General features: G+C 54.2%; 1 long non-coding RNA gene and 2 other non-coding genes across 3 annotated transcripts; all 3 read right to left on the bottom strand.

Annotated features, from left to right (window-relative positions):
* Nucleotides 1–831: 831 nt before the first annotated feature.
* On the bottom strand, nt 832–3,727 carry LOC123809777. The gene is made up of 2 exons (XR_006784092.1): nt 3,673–3,727; nt 832–1,131 (listed from the first exon to the last, which is right to left on the bottom strand). It is a non-coding gene; the product is annotated as an uncharacterized LOC123809777 (long non-coding RNA).
* Nucleotides 1,952–2,078, bottom strand: LOC123809825. The gene has a single exon (XR_006784114.1). It is a non-coding gene; the product is annotated as a small Cajal body-specific RNA 15 (non-coding RNA).
* LOC123809850 lies at nt 3,187–3,381 on the bottom strand. The gene has a single exon (XR_006784138.1). It is a non-coding gene; the product is annotated as a U2 spliceosomal RNA (small nuclear RNA).
* Nucleotides 3,728–9,690: the final 5,963 nt, after the last annotated feature.

Genomic DNA, 9,690 nt, shown 5'->3' on the forward strand with positions numbered 1-9,690 from the left:
CTTGAAACGAGAGGAAGAGTGTGTTCTTGTCCCACAGGACGGGGGGGTTTCGTGACAGCTGTGAGTGGGCACGGCGAAGACACGGTTTCGTAAAGGAGAACATGCCCCCGCCGAAGTGCAAGGCGGAGCCTGGAGGCAGAAGTGGCCCCAGCCCCGGGCTGGGGGGCGGCCGCCTCACTGCCCTCCGGCCGTCTGGGACCTCAGTGCCCGGCCCCGCCCCGCCGGCTGCGTTCCTGCTTCCGTTCAGGTTTCCTGTCACCACGGAGCCCTCTGCACACACAGCAGTTTCAAGCTTCTGTGTCAAGGTGCAGAGGACACTGAGTCCATCTGTGAGGCAGTTCCCAGAGGCAGTTTAGGATGGTGCCCCAGGGACGCCTCTCTGACCCAGACCCTCGTTGCTTCAGGTTTTGTGTTAACCGAGAAACCTTCCACTTTTAGACCGCCACGCTTTCCAGCACGCTCTAAGTCTGACAGTGAACACCTCTCCTCTCCTGTCGCAAAACTCCGCCCATCGTAAACAGCAGCTCAGATTCCTGAATTAGCAGCTCACCTTGACAGTCTTAGGGCTCATTACGCGCACGCGCACACACACACACACACACACACACACACACCCCTGCCCTGAACAGGGGAGGTTCAGCCCGCATAAACACAGAGATGCCGCTCGTTATAAACAAGACGATGAACACACGTGCACACTGGGAACTGTTCCCGGCAGAAACCACGGGGTGGGGAGCAGGGCGTCACGGATGAGGCAGGTGTGCACGCGGGGTTCTCACGGGCTTCACGGGGCACTTCGCAGACGGCATGCATGTGGATAAGACTCGACACTGAGGATTCAACAAAATTTTATTTTATCAAGGAAAACGTCTAGAAGTGGCTTTGACATTTAAAATCCGCTTAACTTAAGCCAGGCTGAGGACTAATTTCAGGCATCGCCGTCACCGACCATAAAGAATGTTTGTTTACACTGTTTCTCATATTCTACCAAAGGCACAGTCAAGAACAGAAGCAAACCGAACTTTCATTTTCTGTGAGTATTGTGATTTCTTACCACAAATTGCTGAAACTAAACTTCAGGAAGGGACAGGAGTTACCTCAAGGCCATGTTCACCTCCAACCTGCAATCTGCTAAAAAAAAAAAAACAACCCATTTTTAAAAAGCCAGACAATTGCAGCCGCAATCCCTGACACAGGGCAGTTAAAAGACATCAAAACCCATTCTTTTCTTGGCTTTACCTCCATCACTTTGTAACTCACAAGCAGTTATGAACATAAGCTTTGGATTCTTCAACAAAGAGGAGAGAATATGTGAAAAAAACCACACACAATCTTGGTATAAACCAACATGGGTTTAGTAATTCAGAGTACTCAGAATTTAAGGTACCCTTGTTAGGTGGGATTGAAAAGTTGGTTAGATTTGGCATATAAAATGACGTGGGATTCTGGTGTAACTAGATTGCCCTTTATTTGGAAAAGTGTAAATTTAATGACTTCCTGCTGGCTGAAACAATGCACTCACTCGTACACAGCCAGTAAGGTATTTCTGAAGCACCTGCTTGGTCATCATATAAGCAGAGCAACTGCATGGGCAAGGATGCCTTTTTCTTCATACGCCACCATCCTCCTAACTTTACATGGCTCGCACACTGGCAGGTGGTCCCAGCACAGCTCACCACAATGTGCAGGGACCCCCTTCCATAAATGAGACTACGTGGGTCTCTAGCCAGCGAGGTTTAGCTACCGAATCACTTCCGGAACCCACGGAGGCCCGCGCTGCAGGAAAGGGCCTCTCCTCCTTTTCCCTGAACCAGGTCTCCGATTTCTGGCCACCTTCCTGTCTGTGAGTACAGCACGATTCTCATGGGTTCACCGTGTTCTCCCCCACCCTTCCTGACCCATAAATTCACCCCTGCTTTCCTCTACAGTAAGACCGTGGAAAGTGCATAGTTGCTGTTGGTAGATACGTAGGTCTTGAGTTTGTTTTGCACCCAAGACCTGTTCTCTCTACCTTTTTATTTAGGAGGCTAAAAGTCGAGTCAGCTTGACTTCAAGGACTCTGTTTTCTTAGTCTCCAGAACACAACCAACTCCAGCTTTTGAAACACTGCCTTAGCATGTTTAAAATGTTAAGGGGAGCCCTGGCTGGTGTGGCTCAGTGGATTGAGTGCTGGCCTGAAAATCAAAGGGTTGCCGGTTTGATTCCCAGTCAGGGCACGTGCCTGGGTTGCAAGCCAGGTCCCTCCCGGGTGGGGGTGCACAAGAGGCAACCACACATTGATATTTCTCTCTTTCTCCCGCCCTTCCCCTCTGTCTAAACATAAAATCTTTTTAAAATTAAAGTTAAGGGGATGGTATTATTCATAAGCTTTAAAAGATCTGAACTCTTACATATGCTTGTTTCACTGCAGCAAATGGTTAATGAATCAAAATGCAAGATAGAGTTTGGGATTTGGAAAGAAGACTCCAGCCAGTCAGTATCTTCTCTTTGTAGTGTGAGCTTGGATTCTAACCTTGCTGTAGCCTTGCTCATTCCAAAACCTATGTGGGTCTCCACATAGCCTATGCTATGGATCTCCAAAGTCTATGCTAAGGAGATGCCAAAGTGTAAAGACTAGATTAGATGCAAAAATATAATCCATTCTCCAGGCAAGTACCCACTGAACAAACCTGAGGTTTCTCCAGTGTGCTTTTCAACAAGGCAGGAACTTAGTTTTTAGAGATGGATTTCTAAGTATATACATTACTTCTTGGTAAACCCATCCTAGCTACCATTCTACCACTAAGAAACATCCCTACCCTTAAGCTTCCTTTCATAGCCCATCCAGTTAAGGGAGAGAAGGACGGGGGCTGACTAGAGAAGGAAAACACGAGCACTGTGCAAAAGTAAGGACAGAGCGCTGGAGAAAGGCGTGTTACCTGACACTGTCTTAGACACAATTTACAGTTCACAAACCAGCCACAGATGCCTAAGCACCTACAGCGGACCGCCTTTTCCTTACCCACCACCTAATGCGTGTGTACCAACAGTGTGTTTCCAAGTTAATGCAACAGATGCTGATGGCTCCTCTAGCAGGAGTGGCTAACTCAGAATACTTGGGTTCGTACAGGCGCTCACGTTACATCCTTTCTTTCTCATAGAATGTTACTGATGTGAAGCTCACCAACTGAATTTTATTGGGGGGGGGGCGGGGGCACCGTTCCCGGAATAATGCTATACCGGATCGATGCGCGGAGTGGACGGAGCAAGTTGCTATTCCATCTCCCAGCCCCCAAAACCCACTTAATATAATGTCCTCGGATAGAGGACATTAAATATCAAATATTAAACTGATAAGAACTGATACTACACTTGATCTTACCCAAAAGGCCGAGAAGCGGTCACCTACTGACTTTTAAAAATTAAACTTTGCCCCGTTTATTTCGCCCTTTCACATCGAACTCCACCGCTGGCTGCCCCGTGCTCGTTTTGCAAACAAGACTGAGAAAGCGGAGCACAATGACGTAGGATGAGACCTAGGTCGCCGGTGGCGCCGACTCTCCGACGGACACGCCGAACCCTCCCCTAAACCCGGCTCTCCGCCATATCCCCTGAAACCCGGCCCACCGGCGTGCCTTTCTACTAGGACGCTGCTGTCACCCGCCCCGCCGAGTGGCCAGGAAACGGCCTTACTCCAAGCGACAAACGCGGCCAGCCCTCGGAAGTCTCATCTCCGCGTCAAGCCCCATCTCTTTCCGAAGGAAGAGAACCCTTTCCAGTTTCCGGGACGTGGGGAGGAAGTCCCGCCCTCCGCAACGGCGTGACGTAGGGGGCGCGCCGAGGCGCCGCGCGCCGGCTCGGAAGTGATGACGCGAGTGGCGCCCTCGTGGAGTCGCGCCCGTAGAGTCACGGGGGTCGAATGCGGGGGCAGCCGCAGTGGAGGTCATTATTGATGGGTGTGAGGAGCGGGGACAGCGCCGGGACCCTTCCAGCGGGGTCTGGCAGAGCGGCCTGGAGTCTCCACCGCCTCAAAAAGCTCCCTTGTCTCTGGGCGACCTCCCGTCATCTGCTCTGGTTTCTGGCTTTGCCCCCCTGTCACTTGTTGCATTTAGCTTCTCCCCGTCCTCGGCGTGTCTGTGCAGCCCCACACCTTGCCGTGAGAAGGGCCACCACTTAGGAGCGTTGGCTGTGCATCCCGCCCTAGCAGGCGCTCACAAACCACGTTATTCTGGAACGGACGGGGCGCCTGCAGAGCCCTCCACTCCACTGTGGGGCCAGGAAGACACATTAGAAATTGCAATAGTTCTTGATGTAGTTTCTAAGGCTGCCGTCACGAAGTACCGCAAGCCAGGTGGCCTAAACGACAGATGTATGTCCTCTCACAGGTCCGGAGGCTAGAAATCCGAAAACCCACTCTGTCTCCAGCCCTCTTGGCTCAAGGGCCCTCTTGACTTCAGTCATGTGATCTGGTCTTAGCTGATTATATCTGCAGTGACTCTCTTATTAGATGCAGTCGCATTCTGAGGTTCTGCGAAGGACATGAATTATGGGGGTGACACTGTCCAACCCAGCACAACTGTCAGGAGCTTAAGAAGTAGGCAAGACAACAGCTGACAAATAGCTGTGATACAAGTGAATTCAAATGTAGTTCAATTGGATCTGAAAAGTTTTTGTGGGTATTTGGACTATTCCCTTGACAGGTGGGTAGGATCTGGACATGCCGTCACGGCATTCCAGGCAAACATCAGAGACAAGGAAGCACAGGCTGAAATGTAAAATACGTTACAGCAGGAAAGACCTTGAATGCAGGCTGAAAAGCTTGGAGTCTATTCTCTATATAAAAGGAGGAGTAAATCAGTGTTTGGCTGTGGAGTTGTGCTTTGAAAATTTTTTAGCAGCTTAAGCCAAACCTAACTACTGTTACTTATACCAGTTTATAAGAAATGTTAAAGCCTGTGGTGCCTCTGCTCATGCGGTCCTTTTTGCCTGGAATGCTGCCAGTCAAGCCACATAATTTTGACTTGTCAGTGTTTTCAACCTGGAAGTTGTACTATATGTCACATGGGGTGTAGGAGAGAGTAGTTGTTCAACTTATGTTTTTAAATTTATTTTTAGAGAGAGGAAAAGAGAGGGAGAGAAATACCAATATGTTGTTGCCTCTCACATGGCCCCTCCTGGGAACCTGGCCCACAACCCAGGCATGTGCCCTGACCAGGAATCGAACCAGTGACCCTTTGGTTCACAGGCCGATGCTCAGTCCACTGAGCCACACCAGCCAGGGCTTGCCCAACTTATTTTATAATATTAACTTCCCCTTCATACCAAAATCTAACAAAAACAGCCCAAGAAAAAAGCTAGACACAAAACTCACAAAGCTCTAAGATAAAGTAATTAAATTCAGCCCTGCATTCCATCTAGAACAAAAAAGCATTGATCCCAGTAATGATTTAACATTAGAAAATCTGTTGCTATAAACCATTGTATTAGTAGTTCAGAGAGTTTAAACCATATGATCATCTCAACTGACAAAATGTTTTCTGAAAAAAGTTCAGTATCTATTTTCATTTAAAAGGAAACAGCAAAATGGGAATAGTTAAACAGCAACTTGATAAAAGGCAGAAAAAAGGATACTGAACAAAAGACATACAGTGCTTTTATGGGAGATATGAAATATTGTAGAAAGGCATAAAAACAAGTAAATGTTCGTTTCTGTTCCAGGATGGGGAAATCCAGTGTTTTAAAGATAGCACTTATATCATAGGATAATAAAAAAGTTCTGACACGGTGCCCATTGAAATAGTGATAGCATCTCCACAGAACTCCATGCAATCAGAGTATTATTCTTTTGATACACTCTTGGGTGCCATTCCCTGATACTATATTTAGAATGCGTGTATCTCATTATGAGTGGGGTTGGTATGTAGGGGGTTTTTGGTACTATGTTAATCAGATGTTAATGTTTAAAGTTATAGTAGATCCCTTAAATTAGGGAGTATTTCATTTTTTCCTATAGTCTGAAATAATGTAAATGTAGAACTATTTGCTCTTTTAAGGCTGAATAAAGAACTCAGTTGTGGCACTGTGCTACGTGAGGCAGTATTACAGGGCGATGGGGCACCTGGGTAACCCTGGGTAGGGGGAGGGCAGTGAGGGGAGAGGACCCATTCAGAGGGCCGGCGCCAGCAGGTGTGGGGTAGGGGCTGAGCACCAGGAGGAGCAAAGAGAGGGTGGGTGAAGGTACCAGTTACCTACCCCAAACCCCAGCCTCACAGCCTCTGGCCGCCGGCTGCCCCCAAAGCTGCCAGGAGCAGGCAGTGCTGCCCTCCAGCTGGCCTGGGCACTGATGCTCAGAACAGGGCCCCAGGGCTTCCGGCTGGGCTCCACCTAACTGAGGGGCGGGCCGCTTGTCCTCCCTGCTGTGGCCACAGAGGGGGAGCTCGTAGCAAGGTGTGGAGCTTGGTGACTGCGACGGTGAGCTCCTGAGGCGGCGATTCCGGTGGGATCACTCTGTGCTGAGAGAGGGCGTGGTCCGAGGCTTTGTAAGGGAAGGAGAGCCAATGGGGTGGGCTGGGGGCTCCAGGGAAGGGCCTGCGTCGCCCAGCAGGGAGCCCGGCCCTTTTTCTAGCTGAAGGTGGCCGGCAGGAAGCACTGACCCCAAAAACTTGCCTTTCACAGAGGAACCCTTTGTCCAGGGCCAGACTGAAAAGGGGTGGGCGGGGCTGGAAATGCAGGTCAGACCTCAGGCGCGGAGCCGAGGGCAGCCAGGTTCAGGTTAGCCCGCAAGGCGTGTGTGCTCAGCGACAGGACCCCACTGGGTTGAGATCCTGCAGGGGCCTCTGGGGGAAGGGCAGGGCCCTGGACCCCAGAGGGACGGCCCGCCACCCTCACACCCAGGCTCAGGGCCACCCTAACCACTGTGTTCTGAAAGCATCGGAATGAGAGGAGACAGGGCTCAGGCCTGCGGCAAGGAGCCCAGCGTTGTCAGGCCGGTGCCCAGAGACTGGGCCGTCTCTCCCCTAGGCTCCTGCTCACTGCTCCTTGGGCCTTGCTCCCTTTCCCATCTTGGCTCATTGAAAGCCAAGGGGAAGGGTCCCTCCAGGTCAGGAAGGACAGCGGGGGCCAGTGCCTCCCGGCGGTGGGGCCCAAGGCAGGGGGTGCTCGTTGCTGGCAGCAGGGAGAGGCCATGCTGTTTGGTGGTTAAGGTCACCGGCCCTGAAGCCAGACCGCCTGGGCTCGCATCCTGGTTCCTCCACTTACTAGTTTGTAACGTTGGCAACCTCCTCTGGCCTCAGTCTCCCCGTCTGTAGAATGGGAACGATGACAACAGTATCTTCAGGACATCATTGTTAGGGTTGGGTGGAGTTGTAGCACAGTTCCTGGCAACAAACATCATCATCGTGGATGGAGCAGCACACGGGGACCTGGATCCCCACCTGAATGGGCATCTTGTCCCCCAGACCCTGACTCTCAGTGCAGGGGCCCTGCCGATGGCGGCCAGAGGGCCTCGTCACCTCCACCCCGCCGGGGGACTTTCCGAGGGAGGGAGCGCCGCGGCCTTTCCCGCTAGGCGGTTCCGTGCGAGCTCTGGGGCAGGGGTCACGGGGCGGCAGCCGGCTCTGAGGGCCCATTGTTCTCCCCTGAGCTGAGAGAGATGCCTTCTCTCCACCCTTCCTCCCCCGACGCCCAGCTCTGCACACTGAGGAGTGAGCCGGAGACAGACAGACCTTCCCCATTCCCCCTTGGCCCGCTGACAGAGAGCTCTCAGTGCCTCTCAGTGGCCCCGCGGTGCCCAGCCTTTCACCTGTGTTGCCCCCAGTTCACAGATGGGGAAGTTGAGGCCCAGAGGGGACAAGGGGCGTATTGATGTCCAACACAGAAAAGCGGCACAGCCGGGACTAAGTCTGCCGGTCCCCCGTCCAGTCCTGCGGCACAGGCTCGTGGGTGCGTCCCGTGCTCAGCAAGCACCTCACTCAGTCCCACCCGCGGAGGGCACAGCCTGAGGGGAGAGGCAGGGGGTGGGGGGGGTGGCCTGGACCCTCACTCCTCAGCAGCCAGATGGTGGCAGCTGGGTGTTTTCCTCCTTCAATGAGCCTCCCATCCCAGGTGACTTGTGAGCCCTCAGCTTGTCTTGTCTTCCCCCCCAGGCAGGGTGCCTGCTGCCCCCCACGGGGGCCAGGACAGCTCACCCCCTTCCACAGCTCTGACGGCTGCTTGGCTCAGTGGGTACCAGGAGAGAGGGAAGCAGGGGCCAAGGTCCCTCCCGACCTGGTGGGCTGCAGAAGGGCACGGCCAAAGGACCGCACGTGAGCCGGCCCTCCCCGTGGGCAGGTCTCGGGAGGTGGGAGCCAGCAACCTGAGCCCAGGATGACCTACCCTCCAGGTTTCCCTGGGCTCTCAGGGGGTGGGGCTTTCTCTTTTGGAACCTGGAAAGTCCCAGGCACCAGGATGAATCGGTCACCTGAATCGCCCACTGCTCCCCGTCTGGGATGATGAGATGCACCGAGCAGTAAGTGGAGGATGCTCTGGCCTGGGGCCAGAGGGAGAGAGGGGGTCAGGAGGGGAGAAACGTGGCAGGCACTCTCTACAGTGCGCCATGGCGAGAACCTGCACCCCTAAAACGCTACAGGCAGCTACTGTGTGCACTTTGCGCTATACCTGCTTGGCCTGGGGCCCAGCCGGATCCCCTGCAAATAGGCCCATGGCCCACTAGCTTGGTGAGCCCCGCTCAGGTGCCCGCGCAGGCCCTCACCACCGCCGGGCCTGTTAACGGCTGCGGCTCACCAGTGCGGTGCTGCAGAACCCACGCCCTCTCCCCCACTCGGCCCACTGGCGTCACACTGGAGACCAGCTTGCCTCTGGCAGAGCCAAAGCCCCCAGGAGCAAGCCAGGGCTGCCCACTCACCTTTGTTGCCCTCCTCGGAAACCGCTCTGCCCACCCCAGGACACAGCGCCTGCTCACATCTCTCCTTCGGCCTGCCCACTCTTGCTGCAGGCACTGCTGCAGTCCTGGTCCGCCCCAGTGCTGGCCCTGGAGACCCGGGGGTTCCAGGCCCTAGGCCAGGACTCAGCCTCGCACGCTCCTCCACTTTCCACACTCGACTCTCCTGACCCCATGAGAGACCCCCTGCCATCCAACCCGATGCCACCCCTTCCCCAGCCTGCTCACCCCTTCCCTCCCAGACCCAGGCCGTGTCCTCCCTTGGGGTTCCCTGGACCTTGGGATCCCAGCTGCGGGCTCCAGATGGCCACGCCCAACCCCGCCCCAGCCTCTCCCCTTCCCTCCTAGGTGCCAGTGGCCGCACAGCTGACCCTGGACCAGGCTGGCCTCAGGCCCTCCACGGTGCGCCTGGGGGCTTCAGAACCGGTCATTAAACTATTTTCCAAAGGTGACATCAGGGTTCACCGCCCCTGGATTCCGTCCACTCTCTGCTCGCGGCCTGCTGTGGGCTCTTGCCCAGGCCTTCCTTAAATTTTCTGACTTCCGCCAGGTCCCCTGGCTTCCTGGTGAGAAGCCAGGACGAGTCCGAGGAACCAGATTCTGTAGAGCAGGGAGAGGAAGCGTCCTTGGTGCCTGGGGTAGGTCCAGGACCCTCAGCCTTCGGGCGCAGTCTTGTCTCCAGTCCCCCCTCTTTCCTTCCACTGCGTCTGGGATCAGCGCAGGCCCTGGAGGCCGTCCCCAAGGCCCGGTGGGGGTGGGCGAGCGGGCGGGCG

The sequence above is a fragment of the Phyllostomus hastatus genome, unplaced genomic scaffold (genome assembly GCF_019186645.2).
Source record: "Phyllostomus hastatus isolate PE091 unplaced genomic scaffold, TTU_PhHast_1.1 phas_scaffold_555, whole genome shotgun sequence".
Lineage (NCBI taxonomy): Eukaryota > Metazoa > Chordata > Mammalia > Chiroptera > Phyllostomidae > Phyllostomus > Phyllostomus hastatus.